This window comes from Lactuca serriola, chromosome 4 (genome assembly GCF_051521515.1).
Source record: "Lactuca serriola cultivar US96UC23 chromosome 4, Lser_US96UC23_V15, whole genome shotgun sequence".
Lineage (NCBI taxonomy): Eukaryota > Viridiplantae > Streptophyta > Magnoliopsida > Asterales > Asteraceae > Lactuca > Lactuca serriola.
In genome coordinates this window covers 45642391-45656492 of record NC_136411.1, presented here as the reverse complement: position 1 = coordinate 45656492, position 14102 = coordinate 45642391, and the positions used below count along the sequence as shown (strand labels likewise).

The 14102-nt window shown below is 38.0% G+C and overlaps 1 long non-coding RNA gene across 1 annotated transcript; it reads left to right on the top strand.

Moving 5' to 3' along the window:
* Positions 1 to 11664: 11664 nt before the first annotated feature.
* LOC145100095 (uncharacterized) lies at positions 11665 to 12545 on the top strand. Its single transcript, XR_013704817.1, has 2 exons — positions 11665 to 11785; positions 11875 to 12545. It is a non-coding gene; the product is annotated as an uncharacterized LOC145100095 (long non-coding RNA).
* The last annotated feature ends 1557 nt before the right edge of the window (positions 12546 to 14102 follow it).

Here is a 14102-nt window from a genome sequence, read left to right as displayed (position 1 = left end):
ACTCGATGAGTTCATAAAGGGACTCGGCGATTCGGAGCGTTAGACAGAGGGAATTTTGGGATTTCTTGCTATTTTGCTTAAGGATAATTACCTAAATTGTTTTAGTCTAATAAAATCAGAATTTTATTACCTTTTTATCAATATCCTCGTCAAAACAAAAGATAATTACCAATTGTTTAAATAATAATTTCCTTATTTAATAATACTTGATAATTTAAATTAATTGTTGAATTATCTTGCAAACAATATTGACTAGGTCAAATTTAGATAATTATTAAATTAAATGGTGAATTGAAAATTATTTTCTATTTGATCTTTGTGTTTTGAAAAAGTTCAAAACTTGTCCTCAAGTTTTGAAATTTAAATTTTATGATTAAAATGTTTAATTTGAACTATTTAAATTTCAAACCATAGAATTTTACAAGTTTAAAATTCAACCTTATACTTTATAATATTATAAGATTAATATATATATATATATATATATATATATATATATATATATATGTATGTATGTATGTATAACTTAAATGCTAGTCTTACCATTAGTAGGTCTCATTCACGAAGCCGATCTATAAGGGGGTATAAGGTTATGGCCTATAAAATGGTCATTTAATGGGTGTCCACTCTCACCCACCGCTTCCTTGATTGGTGGAGGGTCGTTAGCGAACAGGTAGGATAGGGCAACCCTTTCTCATTCATAAGTATAATGAATTATTAAAGTAACTAAACGTCTTTACAAAATTCACAATCTTAGTTACTTTAGGCAAAGTTAATTGATGCAATTCCATGAAATTACACTTTGTACCCTTGCTAAGAAGTTAGTGGAGCGTGTGTGGTTAACCGGCACACTAATTGAATTCTAAGCAAAGGTGGCAAATGGTGACTCATTGTTTGTCATAGTTCGATGGAGCATGTGTGGTTAACCGGCACATCGAATAGGTGACTGTAACAATGAGGGCACCATGTACATTTGCATGGTTATTCACACCCTCTTTGTGATCCTCGGCATCCCAGTCACAAACGAGAGGGGCATATCAAGATTTAAACATGCCATTGAAAAGTTCAATGAATCTCAAAAAGAATCTAGGAGTTTTCAATACATTAAAAATTTTTTTTTTTTTTTGTTTTTCATAGTGGAGAATTAGTGAATCGTCATTCACTTACCTTCAAATTATTTGCATGTTAGATTACGACATCCCTTTTCTAATATGTAAATAATGTTGTTGGATCCTAGCCCTAATTTCTCATTTTGGGTGTTTAAATTAGGGATTCATTTCTAATCAAACTTTGTTCTTTTCTTCTTCAGATGTCGAACTCAAACAACAACGCTTCAGGCTCAACCTCATCCGGCTCGTTCTCACTCATGAACTTGTGTAGGAGAGTGATCTTTGACGGGTCCGATTTCAATGATTGGATCCGTAACATCTGAATGGTTACTCGTTACGAGGATAAAGAGTATGTCCTCGATAAGGAGCTGAAGGAGGTGAACATTAACACTGCTACTCCCGAAGAAATCGCTACCTTTGAGGCCCATGAGCGTGATGCCACGGAATTCCATTGCATCATGCTGGCGACCATAGTTGTTGAACTACAAAAGTACTACGATGACTACTATCCCTACGAGATGCATCAAGACTTGGTGGTCCGGTACCACCAAAGTCTGAGGCAAGAAAGGTATGAGATCATCACTTCAATGATCACTGCCAAAATAAGTAATGGAGAGTCCCTTAGCGCTCATCTACAAAATATGCAAAGACATGTTTATCGCTTGCCGAAGTTAAATGTTAACTTCGATGAAGAGCTGGCAATTGACATTATCTTTCACTCCTTGCCTCCCTGCTACAACCAGTTCCGCATGACCTACCACATGAATAAGGAAGAGGTCACCTTAAGCAAGCTTCAAGGATTGCTTAGGACTGCTGAGAGCAATCTTAAGGATAAGTCTGTTGCATCAACTCCCACTCCAACCGCTGCTCCTGTTTTGGCCATTGGGCAAGGGAGGGGTAAGAAAAGGAAGGCTCCTTCAAAGAGCCACCACAAGGGAAAATCCCAAGATGGTACCTCTTCTAGTGGAACCAAAGTTGGTTTTGCTAAGCCCAACTCTAACCTAAAGGAGGCAAAGTGCCACCACTGCCACAAGATAGGGCATTGGAAGAGAAGTTGCCCGGAATATCTGCAAGCCATCAAGGATGGGAAGATCAAGCCATCTTTCGCAGGTATTTACACGATTAAATCTAATGATTCATCACATGCTATTTCTTGGGTTCTTGATACAGGATGTGGTTTTCACATATGTTCTGATTTGCAGGGACTAAGAAGAGATAGGGATGTGAAGCGTGGAAGGATAAATATAATCATGGGGAACAGAAGATCGTCGTCTGTTGTAACGCCTGTGTTTCTAGGCTAGGCATTAATATTGACATAATGGTCTAGGACTCGAAGTTAACCTTTGTAACTCATTTTGAATAAATGAAAAATGAATTATGTGAACTCTATGTGAATTCTGTGTTTTATGCTTAATTATGGCTTAATTAATTAAGAATAAAAATGAGCGTCAAAATTAAATTTTAGAAAAAGCCGATATCTATTAAGAAACTTGTAGTGGGCATGAAAAGTATTACAGATATATAAAGAATGCCGAAATCCGAGTTATAGCGAAGAAGTTATGACCTGTCGAAGTTTCGCGACAAACCGACACGGGGCCGAATGTCGTAAAAAGTGAGTTTTTGTTAAACTACTTTTTGGCCTTAGTGATCTAAATGAAACTCGTAGTGTTCATTAAACCAAGAGTAGGTATAAAAAGAACGCCCAAATCTGACTTCGTATGAGGAAGTTATGATTTTTCGAAGTTTCAGCTTAGTAGTAAACAGCTAAAAACTCGAATTTTAGATCGAGCGATTTTTAGCCGACACGACCTAAACGAAAATCGAAGGTCTCGTCATTTGTAGCACAAAGGCAAAAAGTCTGACGAAAACGGACATCAGATGAAGAAGTTATGAATTTTTAACAGATTTCCTGTCCCGGTCTGTTAAAAATAATAATATAAAAATTAAAGTCAAAATTAGTCGACGAAGTCTAAACGAAAGTTGTAGAGCGTAATTTTACCTACGCGTGCATATAAAGAACGTCAAAACGGAGCTCATATGCGAAAGTTATGGATTTTAGAAATTTTTGCACAAAAATAGAGAAAATTCGCATAGTCACGTTTTTGCCACGTCACCCTCGCTTAGAATGTGCCACGTGTCCGAAAAAGCGATGAGTCATCCGAGCTTCTGATCTGATCCGAAGTGGTCCACTGAGGAGGCGACACGTACCCTCTAGCACATGTCCGAACCCTCGCATGAGTGCCACAACCCCCTACTTCGGACCCTAGACCTCGGTCCAATCAGGAGCAGCCAGCAGCCCCTTCTCAAGCGCAACCCACGTGCGAGCCCTCCCCTGCGAGCCTCGGATCTTCGCCACCTGGAGGCTTCTCAGCCGTCCGATCATAAGCTCCTCCCTATAAATAGAAGGTTGCGAGCCTTCTCATATATTTTTAAGAAATTGCCATTTTTAGCCCCTTTTTCCATATTTTCTTCATCTTAACATTCCCCAAAGCCCCGGTATCGATTATAACCCCCGAAATACGCCACGAAGTGCCCGTGAAGACCGACAAATTTATCTTTTCGGATTCGAAGCCCGTCCCTCGCAGAGCCCGATTTCTCAATAAAACTCCCGGTTTTATTAGAAACAGTCGTTTTAGGAAACGAATTGCTGCCCGGTTTTCATTAAATCAAGTGAGTGTGTAGTTACTTTCACCTTACATATAGATATGAAGTATTTTACATAAAATACGTGTTGTGTGAATATATATTGTTTGTTTATTTGAGATGGGTGTTAAAGGAATGATTTATACAGATTTTTAAATAATTTAAACTGCATATGTATTTTTATCTATGAAAAATGTTGGGTAAAACATGGGTAGACGAAATAGTGGGTGTGATAAAAGGTGAGTTGGATAGATGAGATGATCGGTGATAGAGATCATGAGTTGAGAGTGAGTGGTGAAATGAGATCATGAGTTGATAGTGAGGGGTGAAGCCCTTACCAAAACGTGTGGTGTGAGTGGTGCAATATGAGAAAATCCCTTACCCAAACGTGGGCCCCCGTCATTCAGCAGAGTATGGATGACAACCATGGACTATTCTAGACAGTCTGTGGAACACTAGAAAGCCCGCAACCTGTAGGTATAATGAACTATATGTTCATTTTTTGTACTCTAAAAACCCATTGACATGTATTGCAGGGGGGATACCTGTAAATAATAATGCCGATAAATGAGAGCTATGGACTTATCACATGTTGAATAAACCTTGGTAGCTATGGACTTAGTCCCCGTTGTATAAACCCCGATGACGAGGTGACTTTGTGTCTATTCCTTAGGATGAATCCTTAGGAAGGAGTGATAGTTGATTCTTAGGGTAAACCCTTAAGAAATAAATAAGATAATGGGGTTGGGGTAATTCGGTTGATTGATTGATGTTTAAGCATATTAAATTATGTATTGTGGTTTGAAAACCCTATATGCTCACCAGGCTTCCAAGACTGACCCACTCAGTTGTTTATATTACAGGTAGAGGACCCCAAGCATAGTCAGATGATGATGATGAGTGATTTTGGATTATAGGCCAGTAGTTATAAATAATTGTTGTAAGGCTTATAATGTCTTGTTTATGCTTTTGATCTGTATCGGAACATGACATCCTGAGGTTTTGATATAAAAGGAAATGATATATTTCTTAAAGAAAGGTTTTGAAAAACTTTTATCATATTTTGTTTTGGGGACCAATTCCGCAACATCTTTTATAAAGATTTCTCTGATTTGATTTTAAAAAACATAAATTAAATCGGTCTTTTCTGGCCGAGAAATTAGGGGATGTCACACCTGTCACCAAGGTTGGAGTGTATTCTCTAGCGCTTAGTAATGGATTAGGATTAGATTTAAATAATTGTTGCTATTCGCCAGATATGGCAAGAAACATCATTTCATTTCATGGTTTGTTTAGACAAGGATTTAGATATTCATTTGATAATGATAAAGGTTCTATTTATGCTTATCTAAATGGTGTTTTATATTTCGAAGAATTACCTTGTAATGGAATTTATGAAACTATGATGGTTGTAGATAACTTAAGAAATGATGTGTTGTGTGTGGATTCTTCCAATAGTATGGATAAAGCATGCTTGTGGCATTTTTGTCTTGGACATGTTAACAAGAAACGCATAGCCCAACTCCAAAAGGATGGAGTGTTGGAGTCATTCGACATTAGGGAAGATGACGTGTGCGAGTCTTGTTTACTTGGAAAGATGACCAAGTCACCCTTCACTAGCACTTGTGAAAGGGGTAAGGGTCTATTGGATCTCATGCACACCGATGTGTGTGGTCCCTTTAGATCCACCACAAGGGATGCGAACCGCTTCTTTGTGACTTTCACCGACGATTATAGAAGATATGGGTATATCTACTTAATCAAGCACAAGTCATAAACCTTTGAAAAGTTCAAAGAGTTTAAACAAGAAGTGGAGAATCAATTGGGCAGGAAAATCAAGGTGCTTCGATCTGATCGAGGAGGAGAGTACCTAAGTCTTGAATTCCACGACTACCTCAAGGAATGCGGAATACTTTCACAATTGAAGCCACCAAGGACACCGCAGTTGAATGGTGTAGCTGAGAGGCATAATTGAACCTTGTTGGACATGGTTCGTTCCATGATGATTCGTGCTTCACTACCTATATCATTCTAGGGATATGCCTTAGAGACTACCACCCATATCCTTAACTTAGTCCCTACGAAGAAGGTTGCCAAAACACCTCACGAGATGTGGACAGGGAAAGCTCCCTCATTGGCACATATCAAGGTTTGGGGTTGCGAGGCTTTCGTAAGACGAGAGACTCACGACAAGCTCAAACCTCATAGTGAGTGATGTATTTTCATCGGCTACCTATAGAAATCCTTAGGATTTCTCTTCTATAGACCGAGTGACAATGTTGTCTTCGTTGCGAGAAAAGGGGTTTTCTAAGAGAGAGAACTCATAAGCTAAGGGGGCAGTGGGAGGCAAATCGATCTTGAAGAGATTCAAGAGCCGAGCGATGAAGGAACCTCTAACGCTGGCACTCAACCCGAGGAGGAAACTCCGGTTGAACCGATTGATGAGTCATTACCTCTTAGACGTTCCGAAAGAGTTAGAGTTCAACCCCGGTTGTATGGTTTTCATATTACTACAGAAGGGGACACGTATATTAGTGATAGTACACTAATAAATTTTGATGAACCTAACATCTATAAGGAAGCCATGGTAGGCCCGGAGTCTGCAAAATGGAAAGAGGCAATGGACAGCGAGATTCAGTCCATGTACGACAACCAAGTTTGGAATTTGGTTGACCATGTGCCCGGAAATAAGACGGTCGGGTGCAAGTGGATCGTCAAGAAGAAGGTCGGCATGGATGGGAATGTGCACACATATAAGGCGCGACTGGTTGTGAAGGGATTTACTCAAACTCCCGGAGTTGACTATGATGAGACATTCTCACCAGTTGTGAAAATAAAGTCTATTAGGGTGATGCTGGCCATTGCTGCATTTCATGATTATGAAATATGGCATATGGATGTCAAAACCACTTTCCTTAATGGGAAGTTGGTTGAGTATGTTTACATGGCTCAGTCGAAGGGTTTTGTCAATGCAAAGCATCCCAATATATTGTGTAAGCTTGAGAAGTCCATTTATGGACTTAAGCAAGCGTCTTGCAGATGGAATCTTTGCTTCGATGAGAAAGTCAAAGAGTTTGGGCTTATACGAAGCGAGGATGAATCATGTGTGTATGTCAAAGCCAGTGGGAGTATAGTTAGCTTCCTCGTATTGTATGTTGATGACATACTACTCATAGGAAACGACATCCTGACACTGAAGGAAGTCAAGTCTTGGCTCAGGAAGTGCTTCGCTATGAAGGACATCGGAGAGGCTTCTTATATTTTAGGAATAAGGATAGTGAGAGACAGAAGTAAGAGACTAATAGGACTTAGTCAGAATACTTACTTGGACAAGGTACTAAAATGTTTTAGTATAGAAAACTCAAAGAAGGGAGAGTTACCGATCCAAAGTAATGCCAAGTTGAGTAAGACTCAATGCCCGAGTACCGAAGTCAAGATAGCAGAAATGAGCCGAGTACCATATGCTTTCGTAGTTGGCTCGATATGTATGTTATGACTTGCACTCATCCTGATGTGGCCTTCGCTTTGAGCATGGTCAGTAGATATCAAGGGAACTCTAGCAAAGCACATTGGACCGCAGTCAAGAACATTCTTAAGTACCTTCGGAGGACCAAGGAATGGTTTTTAGTCCTCGGAAGGAGTGATGACTTAAAGGTGCAAGGGTACAGTGACACCAGTTTTCAGACCGACAAAGATAACTATCATTCACATTCGGGCTGAGTCTTTACCGTTAATGGAGGAGCAGTGACTTGGAAAAGTTCCAAGCAAGAAACCGTAGCCGATTCAACGTGTGAATCAGAGTACATTGCCGCGAGCGAAGCGTCAAAGGAGGCGATATGGTTGAAGAACTTCATTGGAGACCTTGGAGTTGTGCCTGCCATAAAGGAGCCCATGGAAATTTTCTGTGATAATGAAGGAGCGGTTGCCTTGACCAAGGAACCGAGGGATCATGGTAGATCTCGACATATCGACAGAAAATATCACTTTATTCGACATCAGGTAGAAGAAGGACTCCTCGTAGTAAAGAGGGTATCGTCAAAGGATAACCCAGCAGATCCGCTTACGAAGGGACTGAGTAGGGTTAAGCACTTGCAGCACGCTAGGAGTATTGGGCTGAAGGGCGATATTAGTTTAGATAAGATAGTTTAGGAACATGTAATAGATAAATGTAATTGACATTTGAGGATTAAATAAAGGAGTATTATTTATAAGTAAAGTTATTGTCTTATGTTAATTTATTAACTATTGTTTCACTTTGCATGTTTTGACTTCCTGAATAATTGAGTTATTTAAGAATAATCGAATTATTCGAACGGTCCACAGTCGTTCATATGTTGGAAGTAGGTATGAATGAAGACTGTCATGAATAGGTGTGTAGATTGTCTAAAAGGTATTAGACATAGCAAAGGTTTGCTACAATGTTCATGAGTGCTTATGAACAAGTTTTTGTGCATTGGAATAAACCCACGCTTGCTGGAATCACTTCATGGAATTTATCACGAGTGATCGCAAGACGATAATATCATATGGTCTTAAAACCTAGATATATGGTTTATTGTTTGTTGATTGGTTGTGCATTTATAATGCGAAAATGCATCAGTAACTTGATGTCATAAAACATATTGTTGTGTATGATTTGATTAGTGAATAGTAAATGCATATAAGTTGAAGTTTATATGCTCCTTTTATCCTAAGAGGGTAAAAGCGATATTAGGGCCCCTCGATGATTTGATTTGACTTATGTGTCGGGCCCGGTCAGGACTGAATTGATGTGTTCAATTAATTTCTATGTCAAACGAATCTGAGATCGAGAAACAAACTGCTGGACAATAAGTATGACTATGTTCCATGTGAATGTCCGCACGATATCTAGAACAGAGGACTATACGATCCCTTATCTAAAGGATAGGTTACTGATAAGATCAGAGTTTGACAGCGTATTTGAGAGTTACGATTGCTAATCGGATTGTGCTTACAGTTAGTAGACTTATCCAAGTGGGAGACTGTTGGATTAGTGTCTAAGCTCGTAACTATATTTAGTAAATACTTGACCCGATTGTGCATGGTCCTTTTGGGTTGCCTTCACCAGAGCAACATGATAGGATGATTTATAAATAAAGAGGGTTTGCAAGTCTCGGATAAAAAGCATGTTCATTAAAGAAACCTAGATCCAAGCATTAGGGTTTGCATGTGCACATAAGAATGTTCTTATGGCTAGAACCCATCAATTACAAGGCCACAAAGATCTCCGTTAGATCGAATATGTGATATGGGTCAGCAAGATGAGTCTAAGATGTTGGTATGATACCCATGATTGAGACTCGCATTGGGAGTCACCTTTTTATTCAAGTGAAAGGTTTTCAACATTGATGAATGATCAGAGATTCTGTTTTCCAGTAGAACCAGCAAGATAATTCAGGGTCGGAAGGGTTTCATTCAGTTTGAGCTACAGAGTGAGGTCACATTAATTGTGTTTTGGAATGGTTTTGCATGTTTAGAAGTCAGATGAGGTATTGGGATTCTGGATTTTGGGCAGAGTAGTGATGATTATTCTTCATTGGTTAAGTTAGTAGGTCAAGGATTCATTCTTCGTTAAGGTATAAGAGTCCTCCTAACTTTGGGTTTTAATTGTAGTATCAGAGGGCAGTCGTATATAAGAACCAACTTTTAGGCCCGAGTCGGGATTCTGGAAGGATTGTCCAAACAACCTAGGAAGTAGTAAAGAGCGATTTCGAGGACAAAATCTAATTTAAGTAAGGGAGAGTTGTAACGCTTGTGTTCCAGATGGGTTTAGATTACTTTTATCCAGGAGTAAACATGAAGTTTTTGAGGAAGTTATGTGCCACGATGTGGGCAAGGATGCCCACGACATGGAAAAGTTTTGGAGGACCGCGTGTTTTATTGGACCGCCACGGCGTAGCAGCTGTTCTGGACCAAGCCCATGATTCTTTTAGGGCTTGCTTCATATTTAAACTTCTCTAATCCATTCCCAGGGTTCATCTTCAGCCTCCAGCACCCTTATATCTCAGAGAAACCCTAGCCTCCATTCCATTGGTGTTTGTGGCCTTTTTTGGAGCATTTGTTAGCTTGGAAAAGAAGAGAAGAAGGAGAAGAATGTGCTCTATTGTGGGATCTTGCAAGGAAGCAACACCATCAACATACCTCATAGCTTTTGGACCTTTGTAAGTGTCAAAGGCTCTAACTTCAAGGATTTTGTGGTTAGATCTTGAATATTGTCCTATGTTCTTCATGTTTGAGCTAGTTTGGAGGAAGGAACTCATAAAGTTGGCAACTTTATGACTCTCCTAGGTCCCAAGAGCAACATATGTTGTAGATCTAGACATTGGTTGGAGTTTTTATCATTGCATGAATTTTAGGCATTCTTAGCTTATTAAGACCTAAAATGGATTTTAGACATGTTGGGTATGCATGTTTATAAAGCTTCCACCTATATGATAGATCTGGTATTATAAACCCTTCTAGAGTGATTAGGTTGAGGACTTTTACAGAGTAAGGAGTTAATGGTTAAGACATCATGGATTGTGGCTTTATTTGGACCTAAGGTTTAAGGCCTTGATCTCTTTGGGTGTTTTAATGGATAAAATCAGAAAACTTATTCATTTAGACCATAGTATGGACCAGATTTGAGCTTTAGAGCTCTTGGAATCAAAGAAAACAGCTTAATCCATTAAGTTGTTGGAATCTCAACTCCCACGGCGTGGCCTTACGTCGCCACGGCGTGGCGACTGGGATTCCGGTCTGTTTGATCGCATGAGGACCACGACGTGGCCAAGGAAGGCCATGATGTGGCGATTGACTAAAGTCAACAGTGGTTGTTGACTTTGACCGTTGAATTTTGGCATGGGTTGACTTTTAGTCAAAATTTTATTTTTAGAAGGTAGACTTATGTTTTGTCTTGTATGGATTGATAGGAAGTGTTTAACACCTATCTTTTGGCAGTGAGAGCTATTAGTTGCAGTCAGCGCGACATTGAGCTGGGTTTTTATTCGATTTATTGAGTCAAGTGAGTTTTAGCATTGTACTTGTGGGCCGAAGACACCAATGCCAAGCCACTGGATTTTGTTGTATGATGCTAGATATCTTTTGTGACTCTTGCATGTTTGTATGATTGGGTTGAAATAAACCTCATGGTTGGGCCCATTATTGTATGTCCACAGGGATGGGCCCATAATTGTATGTTGGGTTGAAATAAACCCCAGGGTTGGGCCCATGATTATATGTTGGGTTGAAAGAAACCCTAGGGTTGGGTCAGCCCCCAAGGCTAGGCTCATTATTATATGGTGGGTTGGAATATACCTCCGGGTTAGGCGCAATGATATGTGATATTTTGGGAAACTCACTAAGTTTTGTGCGTACAGTTTTATGTTTATGGTTTCAGGTACTTCCGATACGAAAGGGAAAGGTCTGACGTGCACTACATCCCCCAGAGTCTTCCGCATTGGTTATTTTCTGCATTGGTTATTTGTGATTTATACCCTGATGTTTAAACAATATATTCACTTTGACCGGTTTTGAAAGAACTCGTTTGTATGGTTATTTGTTTTTAAAATGAAAAATTTACTATGAATTTTTAGGATGTTACATATCTGACACTATATAGCATTGATCATTTGAAAATTAAATACCTCATATGAAATAGTCATATATTTTCGAATAGCACAAGCTTCAAACTTAAACGGTCTATCTCATGACATGGCAGTCTAATAATTTTCATGAATGAACATAGTCCAGTAAATCTATTTTTTGGCTTCAATAAAAATAGCAATAATAATATCATTTATATCAACAAAACTAAATATGTAAATTGAAAAATAGTCAAAGGACTAAATTTGTAGTTTACTCCAATAAAAAAAAAAAGAGGTTCACGGAGCATTCGTAGGACCCTAAACATTAGAGAATGACTCGATCAACACATATGTTTAATCACCCCTCATTCTCCGTCTTCAATCTACACAATACTAGTTTTTGAAAGAAAAAAAATTGAATAAAATCCATATACATACGCAACTAAGGTTCGTTGTTAATTTCAGAATTTGTCCTGAATCCATTTGCATGTATCATAAGGTTCGTTGTTAATTTCATGTTCTTTGTTCTTGTTTAGTAGAATACCCACATGGGGAAACACCCTTGATTGATTTGTTGAATTGAAGTGTTTTCGAGGAATTCCTGATGGAAAAGGAACCGCTTATTCCATCGTGTTCGAAGATACCAATAACACCGTCGCAATTCTGCAATCTACCGGAAGAGAATGAAATCTCCATTCCGGCATTTGAAGATATGCTTATATTTGATTCTCCTAAATCGTCTTCACAAGAAGTTGATGCCCTAAATCTTAGAGAGAATATGGATAATTCTAGTGATTTCCCGAAACCCTTTGATTCTTGTTCAGATTCGAACGTGGGTTCAGATCCAATTCCTGTTTTAAATCAAGATTTACAAATTCATATCCCACATTCTTGGTCAGTGGATCCGATTCACTCGTTTAAGAAGACTAATCGACAATGTTCGGAAACTACTCACAACGAATTTGGTCAGCCTTCCAACCCTAAATCGCAGCAGTTAGCGTCTTCTTCGATTGCTCGACAATGGATCGTGTTATTGATCATGTATCTGTCACTTGGTGTGGTTATATATTGTAGTAGGGAAAATTTCATAGATTCTGAGACTCATGTGGCTGTTGATGCTCTTTAGTTTTGTTTCTGGACAATTTTACAATTGGTTTATGGTGATATAATTATGAATAGTCCGTTGACTATGATGATTTTGATCAAATCTTGCTTAGTTGATGCTCTATAGTTTAGGCTTTTTTTTGCTTATTCGATGCTTAATGTTCTGTTTGCCACATATAAACTAGTTTATTTTTTGATTTTATTGTAATTTATAGGTTGTTTAGAATTGATTTTTTAACTTCAAAAGTGGTTATGGACAAATCACAAAAGTCTTATTGATTTATGATGGTGCCACAAAAGCAAATAAATTAATAAATTAAAAATGTTTAGCTTAAAATTTTCTATTTTAAAATATTATGGTTTAGAAAATAAAATAAGGTTCAAAAAGTTAAGTTCTATATTTAAGTTTGCTAAACACTAAGCCAATAAATAGTAGTTATGAAATTAAACCCCAAACTTTTTTATTATTTGATAAGACCCTAAAAGTAGTTTATCATAACTTATAAACTAACTGTCATGTGAGTTAGTTTTTTGATAAACTTATAAACTAAAAATTAGATTTTCAACTACTTAGCCAAACTGAAGGTTGATATTGTATCAATGTTACAAAACATAAGAAAAAAAAAAAAAAACTTAAATCATATGTTGTCCCATGATTAGGCCGGACGGAGTGGTGAGCGGGGAAGCCGCGAGAAACGATCACACACAAAGAAACACCGCACTGAGAGTGCGGGAAAGGAAACGTGGGTAAAAGGTGGGGGGAGGGAGTCCCGCACTCTCTCTCTTCACATGATTGGCTGGTTATTTTTTGTTCCTTTTTTTATTCCAAACGGCTATATAGCCTATATATATATATATATATATATATATATATATATATATATATATATATATATATATATATTTTTTTTTTTCCCTTTTCTTAACCTATAAATATTATAATATTCTATCTTTTTTTTAACCCATAACCTATATTTCTCTCCAAAAAATATTATTCAAAATGTTATCATCTTCATCATCCGATTCGACGGCTGTAGAGAAGGCTAAGTTTATCGGTTCCGTCATGGCGAAAACGGTTTCATACTATCAAAACCGACTAGGCGAAACATCACGTGGACGATATAACCCAAGAAAGCCGTCGTTGCGTAGAAATCACGAAGTCGGATACGATCACCTTATAAAAGATTATTTTGCAGATGACGTCATCTACATTGTAAAGTTTCGACGTCGGTATGAGAGGGAAGCTCATTTTAATTAATAAAATGCTTTTTATTTTTAATTAAATTTTATGTTTAGTATTAATAAAAATTAGTGAGGGAATGGTTTCCCACCCATTCCTTGGGTTTTAGGTGAGGAAAAAGAAGTGAAAGAAAGAGGGATATGACCCACAAAAAATAAGAAAAGCTTCCCACTCATGCCCTCCGGTCTTGGAGGTAAACCAAACCTTGAAATAGTAACAATCAAAAGTTTGTACTTCACCTCAAAACCTTCTTTATAAGATTTGACTCAACAACTTTAATGAAAAAAATTGGTTGTATACTTATATTCCCTACAAAAGCCATTTATTTGTTTACTATTTGCCACTTATTGTCATACGACATAAGTGACTTGTTTGGAATATATTTTCTTATACGGCTAACAAACATCCCTTAATACATTT